The sequence below is a fragment of the Suricata suricatta genome, chromosome 2, assembly GCF_006229205.1.
Source record: "Suricata suricatta isolate VVHF042 chromosome 2, meerkat_22Aug2017_6uvM2_HiC, whole genome shotgun sequence".
NCBI classification, from domain to species: domain Eukaryota; kingdom Metazoa; phylum Chordata; class Mammalia; order Carnivora; family Herpestidae; genus Suricata; species Suricata suricatta.
Window position 1 is genome coordinate 159,555,086 of NC_043701.1, and position 15,181 is coordinate 159,570,266.

General features: G+C 48.7%; 1 long non-coding RNA gene across 1 annotated transcript; it reads right to left on the reverse strand.

Annotated features, from left to right (window-relative positions):
• Window positions 1-901: 901 nt before the first annotated feature.
• On the reverse strand, window positions 902-13,783 carry LOC115285796. Its single transcript, XR_003905702.1, has 3 exons — window positions 13,615-13,783; window positions 2,888-2,962; window positions 902-2,275 (listed from the first exon to the last, which is right to left on the reverse strand). It is a non-coding gene; the product is annotated as an uncharacterized LOC115285796 (long non-coding RNA).
• Window positions 13,784-15,181: the final 1,398 nt, after the last annotated feature.

A 15,181-nucleotide genomic window follows, 5' to 3' on the forward strand; every position in this document is an offset into this window, starting at 1 on the left:
GGCCCAGCACACACACACAGCTGTTCACTGTAGTTGGGTACTTCCTGGCTTTCCTTCTCCTCCGTATGGCCAAGAACCCCTCTCCAACTCTAGCAACTTAAACTTGCATAACCCGTGCCACTGGCAAACCCCAGCTCAGAGCCGCATCACCACCTCCTGCTTTCTCTTTCACCAGGCCGCAGAGCACGGCTGGCAGACAGGTAAATTCATGAGGTCCAGCTCTTGTTGAGTCTCCCCAGGGCTTAGATATCCTTTTAAGTTAGGGGGTGCCTAGGTGGCTCAGTCGGTTAAGCATCTGACTCTTGATTTCGGCTCAGGTCAGGATCTCATGGTCATGATCTCATAGCCCTGTGCGTCCAGTGTCATCTCGAGCTTTAGATTCTCTCTCTTCCTCTGCCCCTCCCTACTCACACTCTCTCATGTGCATCCTCTCTCCAAAAAAAAAAAAGGAAAGAAAAACAAATCCTTTTAGGTTCATAAGATATCATAGTATTCACCTCTGAAGAATAAGATTCTTTTCATATATGGCTCAAACTAACAATAATTCTTTAATTGCATCCAATATTCATCCCACATTTAAACTGTTGCCCAAATCTCGTGAAGGTAATCTTTCTGTAAGGAAAATATGGTTATGTCACTTCATTCATGCAATTACTTTAACATATCAATATTGTAAAATAATGTAAATGGAAACAGTACAAAGTGGTTGGGGCAAAATGGAGGAGCGCCCCTCTTTCTCCACTCCTTTCTCTTCTCTCCTTTCCATCCAATCCATCCCCCCACAAATATCAAGTGTTGATTTCATGTGTTTTCTTTCAATAAGTTTCCAGACATTCGCATGCAAGCAGATGCATAGATAGATATATCTTTACCACTGAATACAAAGGAGTCACACCAAACACACTCTCACGTGAGTTGCTTTATTCATTTGATAACCCATCTTGGACCTCTTTCCATGCCAGTTAAAATAAAAGTCCTTCAGCGGTTCCTGTCTCCCTCCCTCACTGGAGTGCCATCTCTACCAAATAGCATGTGGTTCCCCGAGTGCACCACACTCTCTCACACCTAAGTGACCATGTGCATGTCATTTCCTCTGTCTGGAATGTCTTCTCTTCTTTCAGGGGACCCAACACTTTCTTACCCTCTCCAAAGCCTCCCCTGCCCTTGGGAAAGAATTGGGCTTTCTCCCCAGTTCCCCAAAAACCCTGGGTATTATTCTCTCAGCACACTCACCATGAGGTTGTGTGAGTGCTTATTTCTTTGTCTTCTCCCATGATACTATAAGCTCCGGAGGCCGTGCTCTGAGTTATAACCAACTCTCAGTCTCAGGGCTGAGTCAGAAGTGGTGGGTAAGAAACAGTTATTACTGAGCTCCTTCTTTCATCCACAGAGATCAAGGACATCTTAGGGTAATAGAAATACTAATTGAAATATCCTATTTCTATTTCAAAGACACTGCCCTCCCCACATCATACCATCAGTAGGATACTAGGAGGACAGACCTGGAGAGGACCAACAACTGAGATTCTCCAGGGTGGATTGACATTGAGGGGGATTCTCTGAGTGACAATAAGCCAAGTCCCCTCTGTTTGGGAGCTCTTTTGAGGCCCTTCTAATTAGGACCTACGGTATGAAGGCAAAAATTTTGGTAAGAATAGTTGGGGACATATGTAACAATGATCTCAAGCCTACCAGCTTGACCTTGGCATTTCAGGGACAGGCAGAGTGAGAATTCCTGAACAATGCTTCTACCCAGACAGCAAAGCCATGTTTGACTAAAATAAGACACTTTTTACAGTGGGTGGGATAGGGAGGGTCCTTCTTCCCTGACACAGTTAGGCTGGGCCTAGATGAAAAGGGATCATGGGGATGGACTAGCTGGGTTGAGCCCGTGGAATTTCTGGGAGGGAGGATGGAGTTCCATCCAAGCCACCTTCATGGAAGGTGTGGTAGACACTATGAATTTGCCCATCATACATTCATCCAACCATCTTCTAGTGTGCTTTCCTCTCACATGGTTGCAATCAAGGTATCATCTGGGGCTGCAATCTCATTGGAAGGCTTGACTGGGGAGGGATCTGCTTCCAAGTTCATTTACATGGTTGTTCATAGAAGTCAATTCCTTATGGGCTATGGGCTATGGGACTGAGGACTGAAGACTTTAGTTTCTCACTGGCTGTTGGCTGGTAGCTTCCCTCAGTTCCTTGCTGTGTGAGACTCTCCACAGGGCAGCAAACAACATGGCAGCTGACTTATTTGAAATAAGCAAGAGAACCTAAAAGAGCAAGCAAGATGGAATCCACAGTCTTTTCATAACTTAACCTCAGAAGTGACATCCCCTCACTTTTGCCATATTCTATTTATTAGAAGCAAATCTCTGGGCACAGCCCACACCCAAGGGAAGGTAATTCTGCAAGGGGAGAGAGATTACACAGGAAGCAGGGATCAGTGGGGGCCATCACCGAGACTGCCTACTGCTTGTAAAAGCCCCCAGTACCAGGACTAATGCCTTTATCCCCCTATGACCATGGCCATATAAGGCAAGCATCCCCACAGCCCCAGCTGCTTCTCCCAAGTGAGGATCCAAGACAGCCTCAGAAGGACTTTGGTCTCAGAAGACAGAGACCCAGAACTCAGGTGTCCCAGCTGATAGAGCAAGTAGATACATTTGGCATGGCCAATGTCACTGGTTAGCAGAAAGGCTGAGCGTGGAGGGACCAAACTGAGGCCTAGAGGCACTGGCTCTCCTGGGGCTGGTCAGATGCACAAGGCTATAACCAGGCTATAAGTCCAGCTCAGAGTCTTTCCCAAATGGGGAGGGGCTGCTTGGATGGCTCTCCTTAAGGGCCAGCCCTGCCCAACTTGGCTAGATTTGGGCCCCACTTACCTGGGTGGTGGTTTGAGCATCACTGTCTTACTCGCAAAGAGAGGGGTGTCTGGGGACCAGCAGAGGTCTGTGAACCTGGAGAATGAAGAAAGTACAGTCTTTGTAATTTCTCCCTAAGCATGATCTCAGTCCGTTTTGGTGGACCTATTTTTTTCATCTCTGATCCTTCCTTCCTTTTTGTTTTAGTTTTCCCAATTCCCATTTCTCTGACTCAATCTCTTATCTCGATTTTACACCCTAAAGCCCAGGGCACAGGACACCCCTAAAATTGAGCCTCTACTCTTCAATAGAGTGTGGCAAGATTTGGGAGGACTCCTCTCCCCTACCTTTACCATCCAAGCCAAAGGAGGGGTTCAGAAAGTATCCACATGAGCGCCAGAAGACCCACGACACAAGTAATCCTAGGTCTTCCTACACTGCCTCCACAGAGATCCACAAGAGGGCGCTCTCCATTCTGCACCTGCAGCCTCCAACCAGCCTCCCTGAACACTACTCAAAGACAGGACAAATAGGGCAGAAAACTGCCACACACAGAAAGACTTGAGAAGGGCACAGTTGCAGTATGAAGAAAAGTGTGGTCCACAGGAGCCCAGCATCCTTCCAGGAGCTTGGAGAAGGTCAGTCCTCAGACCAGTTTTCAGCCTCAGGTGTCCAGAGGCAGAATGGCCAGTACTTCCTCCATGCTCTGCTCCCCGTCTCTGCCAGGGTGCAACACTCCTTCAGGAGGGGACCAGGGACTACTCATCTTGGTGCCTTCAGGGTCTGGATGAGTGAATGACCCAAAAAACAAATGAGCAAACAATCAAAGCCTCTTGAAATGGCATGTGTACAAGCGTATTCACTGGAGTATTATTTGGGATCTCAAAGAGTAGAAACAAATTACTCATCAGCAGAAGACTGGGTGGGAGTGTAATAGTGTGCAGCCATGAGAAGCATGAGACAGCTCTAAATACATGGGCATGGAGCAAACTCAAGGGGTAGTGTTAGGTGTGGAAAAGGAGACACAGAACACAGCACAGATCAGGCTGCCCCCCGAGTGTGCTCTGTGGGGAGAGAATAGTATGTCCGAATATGCATAGGAAAGCTCAGGGAAGATGCCCAAGGAAATTATAGCTCTGGCTCTCTAGGGAGAGCAATAGAATACCTGAGCTAGAGGGTGGAAGGAAGGCTGTCCTGTCTTTGTCACTGTTTGGAACTGTTTGGGTTTTGTACAGTGTGAGTAAAGTATTTATTCAAAACAAAATGTAAGGGCACACGCTTGGAGCCACACACCCGGATCGCCCTCTTGGTTCTGCCAATTACCCGCTGTGTGATTGTGAGGACGTTGCAGTCGTCTTTGAGGATCAGTTTCTTCATCTGTAAAAAGAAACTGTTGGGAGTCTGCCTGTGCTCTGAGAATTACCAGAGGTGTTTCCGTGGCACATCTGTGGAGCCCAAGGTTTTGCTGACAGCACTGCCATTTGTAGCGCTACACACAGATGGCGAATGAGCACACAACTCTGACTGGGACAGGCTGAAGTCCTGTAGGAGATGACAGTGCAATCCTTGACCCCACTGATCTTGACCAGAGACCAGTTTAAGTGCCCTCTCAGGGTTCACCTGCTGGGAAACATTTTCTAATAGATTCTCTTGTCCCACTTCAGCAACCATGGCTAGGACCCACCTTCAGGGACTCCGTCTCAACACCAGAAGATCATGTCATAAAATCCCTCCCTTGTTTCCTCTCTCCCGGTGTCTTATCCATGAAAGAACGGTGCAGAAACAAAAGAACTTAAGATGTAGTCATCTGGGGTTTTGGAAAGAGACATGCTAAAGATTTCACGGTTCATGGTCTTTAGAGACATTCTCCCTAAAGTGGGTGCCAGCCTGGGGCACTGCATACCTGCTGGCTCTGGCGCCGCCCCAGTGTCCAGGCTATGCATACCAGGAATACTGTCATTCATCTTTTTATTTTCCTTTGACAGAAAGTAATTCGGTTTCTTTGCTCTGCCTTGGTTGTAAAGGAGAGGAAGCTGCCTGAGGAAGTTACAGCCCGTTGGTGAAGGTACACATTTAGACAAACCAATAATAGTAAAAAGCAGGCCAAGCATCAGAGAGACAGCCAGGTTTTCTAGAAGTAGCAGGCAGAGGTGCAGGGGCCAGCCGACTTCTCTGGGAGGAAGCGAGGGTAGAGGGAAGACAGGTGCTAGGGGAGAAAAGCAGTTTTGTGCCCGTTGTCGTGAAGGTGCGATAGTGGATGTACATGGCTCGCGAAGGACCCAACACACTGCCAGCGTTCCATCAGTTCCAGGAAGCACAGAAAGAAATTTCCCCAGATGCCCAGGCCTGAGTGCAGGGCTGTCATCACCCTGAAATGCCACAAGGCGGAGCTCACCACCTGTAACAGTGCGTTCTGGGTTCTGTCCTCCGATTGCCATGTGGTCGGCCTCCACCAACCCACAGGCTGGTTATTTCCACCTTACCAAGCTGTTAAAGCGCCCACAGACACCCGGACACGGCAGCCACTGCTAAGCGCAGGGCTCCTGACAGCCCTGTCCTCGTGTTTTCTCTTAAAGCCCAGGATTTGTTTCTCTGGACTCACTCTCCACCTCAGAATAGCTCTGAGTCCCCAAAATAGCCACCAGTTCTGTTCTTTTTACCCTTCCTGGTTCTTCCCACCCACACGAAGCATCCACAGAGCCCGGCCTTAGAGCAGCACAGAGGAGGGCGAGGCACTGGCTCCCGCACCTCTGGGCCACCTCAACCAGCTCTCTGCACAGACCCCAGTCCGTCTGCAGAGGGGATGAAAAGGTATTTTCCCACAGGTCTCCTTCCAGAGTTAGAAATGCACTTGGTTTTGAGCCCCCCTTCCACCCCTGCCCCCACCCTGATGGCTTCTGGAGAGGATTGATGGCTCCGTGCTCTGGAGTGAGACAGATCTGTTGTCCTGAACTCACTTTGCTGGTGACCTTGGGCAAGTTACATCACCTGCACGGTCATCTTCCATGAAATAGAGATTAGAAGAAGATCGAATATTTTACTTTATGGGATATTGAGGGATCAGTCATTCCAGGAAAAGAGAATATCCACAGGCCATTTGATTCCTTTTCCCCCTTCACCTAGGGAACATCTTTACTGACATACGGGGGTGGGGGGTGAGGGGAGAAAAGAATGAAACTGACATACAGGTAACTTCCGAAAAGAAGAAGGGGCCACTCCCTGACAGATGGCTTCAAGCCAAAGAGGTGAACCTGGGTTCAGGTGAGGGCTGGCAGGAAGTCAGCACACTCCCTTTTTAACTCTCTCCCAACAGGCCTCTGGCTGAAGTTGGGGACTGACAAGCACAGGACCTGACAGGGTCAGAAAAAGGACAACAGAGGGTTTCCAGGCAGAGGAATCAGATGCGTGGACTTCATGGGTCAGTTCCTGGGGTTCTGTCTGTCCTCTCCAACAGAAATAGTCTCCTATGGGGTGCACCTGGGTGGCTCAGTTAAGTGTCCAACTTCAGCTCAGGTCATGATCTCACAGTGCATGAGTTCAAGCCCCACGTTGGGCTCTTCGCTGACAGCTCAGAGCCTGGAGCCTCCTTCAGATTCTGTGTCTCCCTCTCTGTCTCTGACCCTTTCCTGCTCACACTCTGCCTCTCCCTCATATAAATATTAAAAAAAAAAAAAAGAAATAGGTGCTTGTGCCCAGCTCAGTGCCTGGCACATAGAGGGCAGCCTTCTGGAGTCACGAGTGACCAGAATCTTCATCCCTTGGGATCATTGGTTTCATCAGGACTTATTACAGCCAAATGATGATTTTGCCACCTTTGGAAGATGACAGAGGCCATCTCAAAGTGCCCCACACAAACTGCAGTTTGCTTCTTGGTGAAACTGAGCTGGACCACACTGAAGGTTTTGGAACTGTGATTTTTGGAACGCCTCAGAGACGAGGAGGCAGGTGGGGGTGTGTGGCAAGGTTAGGCAACAAATGTTCAAAACCCCCTGTGTGCATTTCACTACAGAAGCTTAAAAAGAGGTCCTGTTTTTCAATGAGATGTAAAGAACAATGAAGAAAAATCCACACAAACTTATTTTTGCAGTTTAACAGTTAGTTATAAAATGAACACCCCATAACACAGGTCAAGAAATGGAATGTTGCCTGCACCCCAGGACCCGCCAGAATGGCCTTCTGCTTGCCAACTTAGAGGCCCTGGACTTGATTTTAAGGGAGCCAACAGTCTGGCACAAGCTGTAGTTTGTATGTGGCGGCGGGGAAGGGAGTGTATGTTTTGGCTGTGGTGGGCCTCACATGCAGAGTTCAATTAGCCACACTCCCCAGACCACGCAGCAGGATCATGGGCTCATACAGGGCCTTCTCTTGTTTTCTTTTATATGCTTAGTTTTCTTCCCTTCATCTCCATCACTGCTCATAGTCCCCCCTTCCTCCAAGGACACTTAATATATTGTATTGGCTTATGTCCTTGGCTATGTATATATCTTTGAAAAATATATTGTGTCTTGTATATATATGCATTTTAGATCTCTTTCTAGCCCTTGCTTTTTTCATGTTCTCTATATCTCAAACCCATTGCTTCTAACAGCTCCCTATTTACTCCACAGAATGCATCTATCCATCACGTTTGCTTCTCCTAATGATGGATACTTAGGATTCAGAAAATTACTCTGTTGTAGCAAACAACACTCACATGTCCCCTCACGTGCCAGGCACGTGGCCAAAAGATAAGGCGGGGCAAGGCAAGCAGGCTTAGGGTCGGCTAGTTTAAACAATTTCAGCAGGCTCTTGGGGCTGTCCCTAGTTGCCTGGTACTTGCCCCCAGGGTGGTTAGGGCAAGGAAATAACAGTGGCCTGGAGTGGCAAGAACTGGCTAGAAGAGGCTCTGGACTGGTTAATTTATATGTGAAAGCTGTGCTCACAGGTGAATCCTTCACTGTCTCTAGGATTGGCTGTCCCTCAGAGGTCAGTCTTGCCAGGGCTAGCAAGGCCTCAGATATGAAGCATTAGAAATAAAAAGACAGGGGGCGTCTGGGTGGCTCAGTCAGTTAAACATCAGACTTTGGCTCATGTCATGATCTCACAGTTCGTGGGTTCAAGTCCCACATCAGGCTCTGTACTGACAGCTAGCTCAGAGCCTGGAGCCTGCTTCGGATTCTGTGTCTCCCTCTCTCTCTGACCCTCCCCTGCTCACGCTCTCTCTCTCTCTCTCTCTCAAAAATAAATAAAACATTAAAAGAAATAAAAAGACATGCTCAACACAGTGGGTTTGGTAGAACTTAGCTATATGGAGCTGAGAAAAAATAATTTTAAAAAAATATTTATTAATTTATTTTGAGAGAGAAACAGAGAGCGTAAGCAGAGGAGGGACAGAGGGAGACACAGAATCCAAAGCAGGCTCCAGGCTCTGGGCTATCAGCACAGAGCCTGATGCAGGGCTTGAACCCACAAACTATGAGCTCATGACCTGAACTAAAGTCAGATGCCTAACCGACTGAGCCACCCAGGCATCGTTTTTCTTAAATTTTTTTTGAGAAAAAAATGTTAATGGAGATCATTCTAATTATTTTCCTTGTTGTTGGCTTATTTTCTACTTCTTCTTGTTCAAAGTTTGATGTTTTATATATTTCAAAAAATATTCATTTCTTACAGACCCAGTGCTTCTGGATGCCCAAGTAATGACTTTTCTGTGATCCTTCGACTCCTCTTTGTGACCTTTACTTCTCTAGCTCCCTTAATAATTGTGTAAAATCTAATACCCGTAAGAAGTCACTGATTCCATAATACAGTGGTTCTGGGTCCCTGACGGAACCCTCGTAGATAACTGCCCTGCAGACTTCACGAAGCAGAATCTCTGTACCGACCCCGGCCTCTCTAGTCTGGGCCTTACCGTGAGAGAGGGAAGTACATTTCTTTCTTGTTTAAACCATTGTTGCTTTGTGGTTTGTTTGTTTTTAAGATTTTTTTAATGTTCATTTACTTTTGAGAGAGAACACATGTGGGGGGAGGAGAGGAGCAGAGAGGGGGACAGAGGGTCCAAAGCAGGCTCTGCGCTGACAGCAGAGAATTCGATGAGGGTCTTGAACCCATCAACCCCGAGATCATGACCTGAGCCGAAGTTGGACACCTAACCAACTGTGCCACCCAGGCGCCCCTTTAAGATTTTATTTTTAAGTAATCTCTACACCCAACATAGAACTCTAACTCACAACCCCAAGATCAAGAGTAGCATGCTCTTCAGACTGACCCAGCCAGGCGCCCCTGAAACCACTGTGACTTTGATATCACAGAACTGAGACAACTACTTGTTTTGGACCCTGCCTACCACTAGAACTTTACAGGAAAGAGAAAGCACTTCTCTTATTTGACCTGTTGCATTTTTCAGTTTCTTTCTAACAGGATCTTAGCCTATAGCTTAAATAAATCCTCCCTCATCTACACTACCCCACTTTTCACCTGGTTGAATCCTACTCTTCCTGAAGCTTTTCCTGATTCCTAAATCTAATCCCCCTATTGTAAGAGCACTCTCCTAACGCCCTGGGTATTCCCTTTCATAGCACTTGCATACTCTGGTGAATATTTGTTGCATGTCTGTCTCCCCCACTAGACTAGACCTTGCCTCTCTTGTTCCTGCTGTACCCCCAGCCCATGATGCAGAGCTGACACATAGCCATTGACCAAATGAATGGATGCTCTCCAAGGGAGCTACAAAGGGGAGAAATCTTTTGGTGCATTTTGCTAGGAATGTGCAGTAGCCCTGAACCCCTTGGGGGGAACCTAGCTTGTCAGAGTTTGCTGCCCAGGCATTCTCCCCCTCATCCTCTCTCATTCCAAAGCCTTGGACCACTTTCTAAATGTTAGCTGCTTCACAATCAGTTATTGCACGTTAAGAGGTGATGTTATATGTGTGCCGGATATCAAGGCCACTGGACCCCCCACCCTGCCAGCTGTGTGTGATATGTAGAACCACTGTTGGGGTGGGCCTGGCCCATGCTATTTTCTCTAAAAGCTGCCCCCCAAACCCCTCCCTGCTGAGGAGCGGGCGCAGCCAGGGTCATCCCAAACCCTCGGGACACTTCAGTAAGAATTAGAAGCAAAAGTGCCCCGTTCTTAACACACTTTATTGCCATCTGCCAAAATAGTTTCATTCTGAATATGCATATTTACAATGTCTATAGCGTGAGTGGGGTTTCACACTGCATAGCTGGCGTAGCCATGCGTGGACGTGCGTCCTGCCAGCCTCCCGTTAGCCCTGTTAGCACCACTTTTCTCTGCCTTCTAGAGCCAGGCTGATGGGGCCAGCCGAACTGAAGCTGGCCAACGGCTGGTTCTCTCAGGAATTTAAAGGTGGCCTACAGAGCTCTAGCTTGTCATTACTCACCTGGGAGAACATGCAGAGGCTTGCCATTTCCCAACATGTGTCGGTTCCAGTCCCCTGACTGCAAGCGACGGAAACTGATTTATTTTATTTATTTATTTTTTTATGTTTTTTATTTATTTTTGAGAGACAGCGAGAGACAGCGTGAGCAGGGGAGGGTCATAGAGAGGGAGACACAGAATTTGAAGCAGGCTCCAGGCTCTGAGCTAGCTGTCAGCACAGAGCCCGACGCAGGGCATGAACCCACAAACTGTGAGATTATGACCTGAGCTGAAGCCGGAAGCCGGGCGCTTAACCGACTGAGCCACCCAGGTGCCCCCGGGAACTGATTTAAAGTAGATAACTTAGCTTAAACAAAATGGGATGTATTGGGAGGAGTCCGGGAAAGCCAGAGGACCAGAGGCCAGGCAGGAGGAACTACAGGAAGAGCTTCACACCAGAGCAATCTGGCCAGGGCCCCACTGCCTGGAGGAGGAGGAGGGGGTAGGGATCGCCATCCATTTCCTCCTTCCTGTCTCCATTAGGACTCAAAGTCTTGGGAGAGAGGATCTGACCAGCCATGCGGTGATAGTGGGAGGAGAGCTCTGTGGGGTGCTCTGATCAGATGGGGGCCACCAAATGGGAGGGCGTCCCAATCAGGTGGGGGCTGATGGTGTGGTCAGTGAAAGAGTACACCCCAGGCCAGAAGGGAGTGGCAGGCATGACAGCAAAGGAGACACTACCACCAGGCGCGGGCGGCAGGGGGAGGTGAGGAGAGACACAATTATCATAGTTATGGGGTGGAGTGAGGGAGTATGGGAACATATGGAATTTTCCCTCTTTTGGCAATCTTAGGAACTGTGACTGATGCGAATTGCTTAATGGTGGGTGGTTGGTGGTCCCATCGGCCCTTTGGCCTTCCTCAGGTTTTCATTGTTCAAGCCCGTTGCCTAAAAGTGGCCTCCGCAGGCTCCGTTCCTCTATTGTTCACTTAACTCAAAAACACTTTTTCATTTATAAAATTCTTTTTTAACATTTATTTGAGAGAGAGAGAGTGAGAGACAGACAGACAGAACATGAGTGGGGAAGGGGCAGAGGGAGGGAGACACAGAATCTGAAGCAGCTCCGGGCCCTGAGCTGTGAGCACAGAGCCCAAGGCTCCAACCCACAAGGTGTGAGATCATGACTTAAGCTGAGGTCAACCTTTAACCAACTGAGCCATCCAAGTGCCCCCCATTTATAAAATTCTTTAGAACACATGAGCGAGGCACCATTTCTTTGTTCTCGTCCTCTGGTACAGGATCTTGCCATGGCCCCTCTCCTGTCACGTGTTGCTCTTCAAGCCAGTGTCACTATGGTTGGTCACCCCTCCTGCCCCGCACCCCATCCTGAGGAGCAGACATGCCTTCACCACTCTCTGGGCCTTCTCATTTCTTCAAAGGGCCTTCACCCTCTCCTGTGGAATGCTTTTTCTTGTCTTCTTTCTTTTCTTTAGTTTTGATAGGTCTTCCCTCTTCCTCAAAATCCAATACTGCTCTGACCCTGTTCAACTCGCTCTGCCGCCTTTCTCCCTCTCTCTAGCTTTTGCAGTTGTGATCTTTTGCCTGTGCAATTTCAACTGCAATTTTCTCTATATCCACGTCCATCTTTGACCCATAACCTTTCAAGTTCATTGTTAAATAAATCTGTGCTTTCCAGGAACTTCTTCTTTTTCTATTTGAGGAAGTTCAGCTTCTAGTTTTCACTGATGAACAATTAAGATCTGAACTTGTTGTTTGAGGTCCTGCATTCTGGCTGTTGTGACAACTGACCAAACATCTAGTAGCACACTCTCACCAGGTATTGCACTGGTAAGGGGTTGGTTTCCCTGTAAAGAAGTAGCTGAATGCTTTTTTGACCAGCCACCATCAAGATAAAATAGGAGACGGGGCGCCTGGGAGGCTCCATTGATTAAGCATCTGACTTCAGCTCAGGTCATGATCTCGCAGTTTGTGAGTTCAAGCCCCACGTCGGACTCTGTGCTGACAACTCAGAGCCTGAAGCCAGCTTCAGATTCTGTGTCTGCCTCTTTCTGTGCCCCTCCCTGGCTCACACTCCCTCTCCCTCTCTCAAAAATAAACATTAAAAAAACTTCTTTTAAGGTAAGATAGGAGAAAATCAAAGTGACATAGGGGATGACTTCAGATATAATGCCAAAGGCACAGCCCATGAAAGAAATAATTGATGAGCTAGACTTCATAATAACTAAAAACTGCTGTGCAAAAGACACTGCCAGGTAAATGAGAAGACACGCCACAAACTGGGAAAAAGCATTTGCAAAAGTCACATCAGATAAAGGACTGCTATCTCAGATATACAAAGAACTCTTAAAAGTTAACAGTAAGAAAATGAACAACCCAATTTTTAAAAACTGGGCAGGGGTGCCTGGGTGGCTCAATGGGTTACGTCTCCAACTTCGACTAAGGTCATGATCTCACGGCTCAGGAGTTCAAACCCTGTCAGGCTCTGTGCTGACAGCGCAGATCCTGGAGCCTGCTTTGGATTCTGTGTCTCCCTCTCTCTCTGCCCCTCCCCTTGCTTGTGCTCTGTCTCTGTCTCTGTCTCTCTCTCAAAAATAAACATTAAAAAAAATGGACAAAAGACCTGAAAAGAATCTTCACCAAAGAAGATATGCAGATAGAAAATAAGCACATGAAAAGTCGCTCCACATCACATGTCATTAGGGAATTGCAAATTAAAACAATGAGCTACTAGAATGGCCAAAATCCAAAACACTGGCAACACTAAATGCTGGGGAGGACATGGAGCCACAGGAACTCTCGCTCACTTCTGGTGGGAATGCAAAATGGTACCGCCACTTTGGAAGGCAGTTTGGCAGTTTCTCCCAAAATTAAACATACTCATACCATATGATCCAGCAACTGTGGTCTTTGGTATTCACTCAAATGTATTGAAGATCCGTATCCATATAAAAACCTGCAACCGCTTGTCCACAGCAACCTTTAAAATTGATTATTGATGTGTGGTTGACCCACAATACTGTCCTAGTTTCAGGTGTACAATAGTGACTCAACATTTAGATACATTATGAAATGGTCACCACAGAACATCTGGCAACCAGCCTCTCTGGTCTTAAGATTTGAGACCTCAACTCTCCGGGCTCCCTCTCACCCTCTCACCTCGTTTTCCTTTTCCTCTAGTTTGATCTCAGGGATGGGGTTTCCTTCTGCACAGCAGGGGTGGAGGGGGAGTTCCTCTGAGCCAGTAGCCACCTCTGCCACGGGGGCAGCCCCATAACCCAGGGGGGCAGCTGCTGCTTCTATAACGTCCGATCCTCCTCCCCGCCCCCAGTCTTGCCACCCTACGTTTTAGCCTGAATTCCAGCACCTACCTTAGGAACTGTCATCATGTTGAGTCCCGCCTGGGGGAGCCCCATCCTTTTCCCCAAATGGAAGGTATTCCATTACACAGTAAAGTGTGGTTTAAGTAGCTGTAGGGAAGTGTGACAGAAAGTCTGTCAGTTGGGCTGGACTTGCCAAAACTTGGTGGCGGGGGGAGGGGGGGCGGTGGCGTCAGTGCGCCTCCTAAGGGAACCTGAGCAGAGCTGAGGTGGGGGCAAGTCCGGATGTTCAAGGTAAGAGGCAGGAAACGGTGTGGGGGAGGGGCAGGCAAAACTCAGGCCCCCAGTGGAGAAAGGAGGATGGGGGCAGGGACTTCCTTGAAACTGCTGCCAGGCAAAGGCACGTGGACAGCTTAGGGTGCGGTGGGTGGGGCTGAGGGAGGGAGGTTGTGGGGGAGACCGGTAAGGAGGTAGAGGGAAGACAGGATTTCCTCTAACAGGCATTTCAGCCTGAGGCCAGAGGCACCTGGAACCTAGTGGAAAGGCCTGCCCTCCAAAGATGCCCGTTGGTAGCGAGGGCCTTAGCCTGGGGCAGTGGGAGGGCCTAGGGCTGGCCTACAGGGAAGTCCTAGGGATAGTCTAAGCCCAAAGACTGCCACTCTGCAAATACAGGAAGTGGGCCCAGCCGGATTTTAAGACTCTGTGGGGTCCCTTTTCAGGGCCCCCCCCCCCCCCCCCCCCCCCGCAATTCCTTTGTTCACTCTAGACACTCCCAGCCTCCAGTCACTCTGTCCTCCTGCCCCAGGTGGTCAGTCAGGGTCTGCCCAGCTTCCTACCCGGTCTCTCCTACCTGCCATCCTCCACCCTCACCCCATGGCAGTCGGGCCCTCTTGCATCCCCCTCTGTGAGCCCAGACCCGCCCAGCTGTGCCAGCCTGGCCGAGCCAGCTCCACCTGGGACACGGTCTTTCCCGTCTCAGCAGGCTGAGGCACCTGAGGCTTTAATTATGAGCCACTTCAAAGCCTTTCTGGAAGCAGGTGAGAGATAAGTGTAAACAAGTGAGTGAGTGACTCATCCCTGCCCTCCCAGCCCCACCTGACCAGAACATCCTTCCTGCCTCCCCTACCCCCCAGCCTCTCAGGTAGCCAATCATTGGTTCTATCCTCAGGTGGACACTAGCCTGGGCCCCCCCCAGGCTCTGCTGCTCACCACCACCTACACAGTCTTCCTCTTCAGCCCGCCTGCAGCATGCACTGAGCTGTAGCCCACACGGGCAAAGCACTTTTCATGGATTAGTTCATTTAATCCTCCCAGTAACCTCATGAGGTCGATACTATGCTGTCCATTTCCCAGGTGACAAAAGCAAGGCCTAGCTAGAGAGGTTCTGTGATTTATCTGCAGTTTTACAGGTTGATAGTGGACTCAGGTTCCAATTCCAGCGGACCCTACTCCGGAGGCAGTCCTTAAAGACTGACACAGCAGGAGGACCCAGAGTCATTCATGTGGCATCCCTTTCCCAAACGCAGACACTAACTCTAATCATGGGAAACTGGTGAGACATCCAAACTCTCCCAAAAAGTCAATATTGTGAAAGGCAAAAGAAACTGAGAAGAGCTTT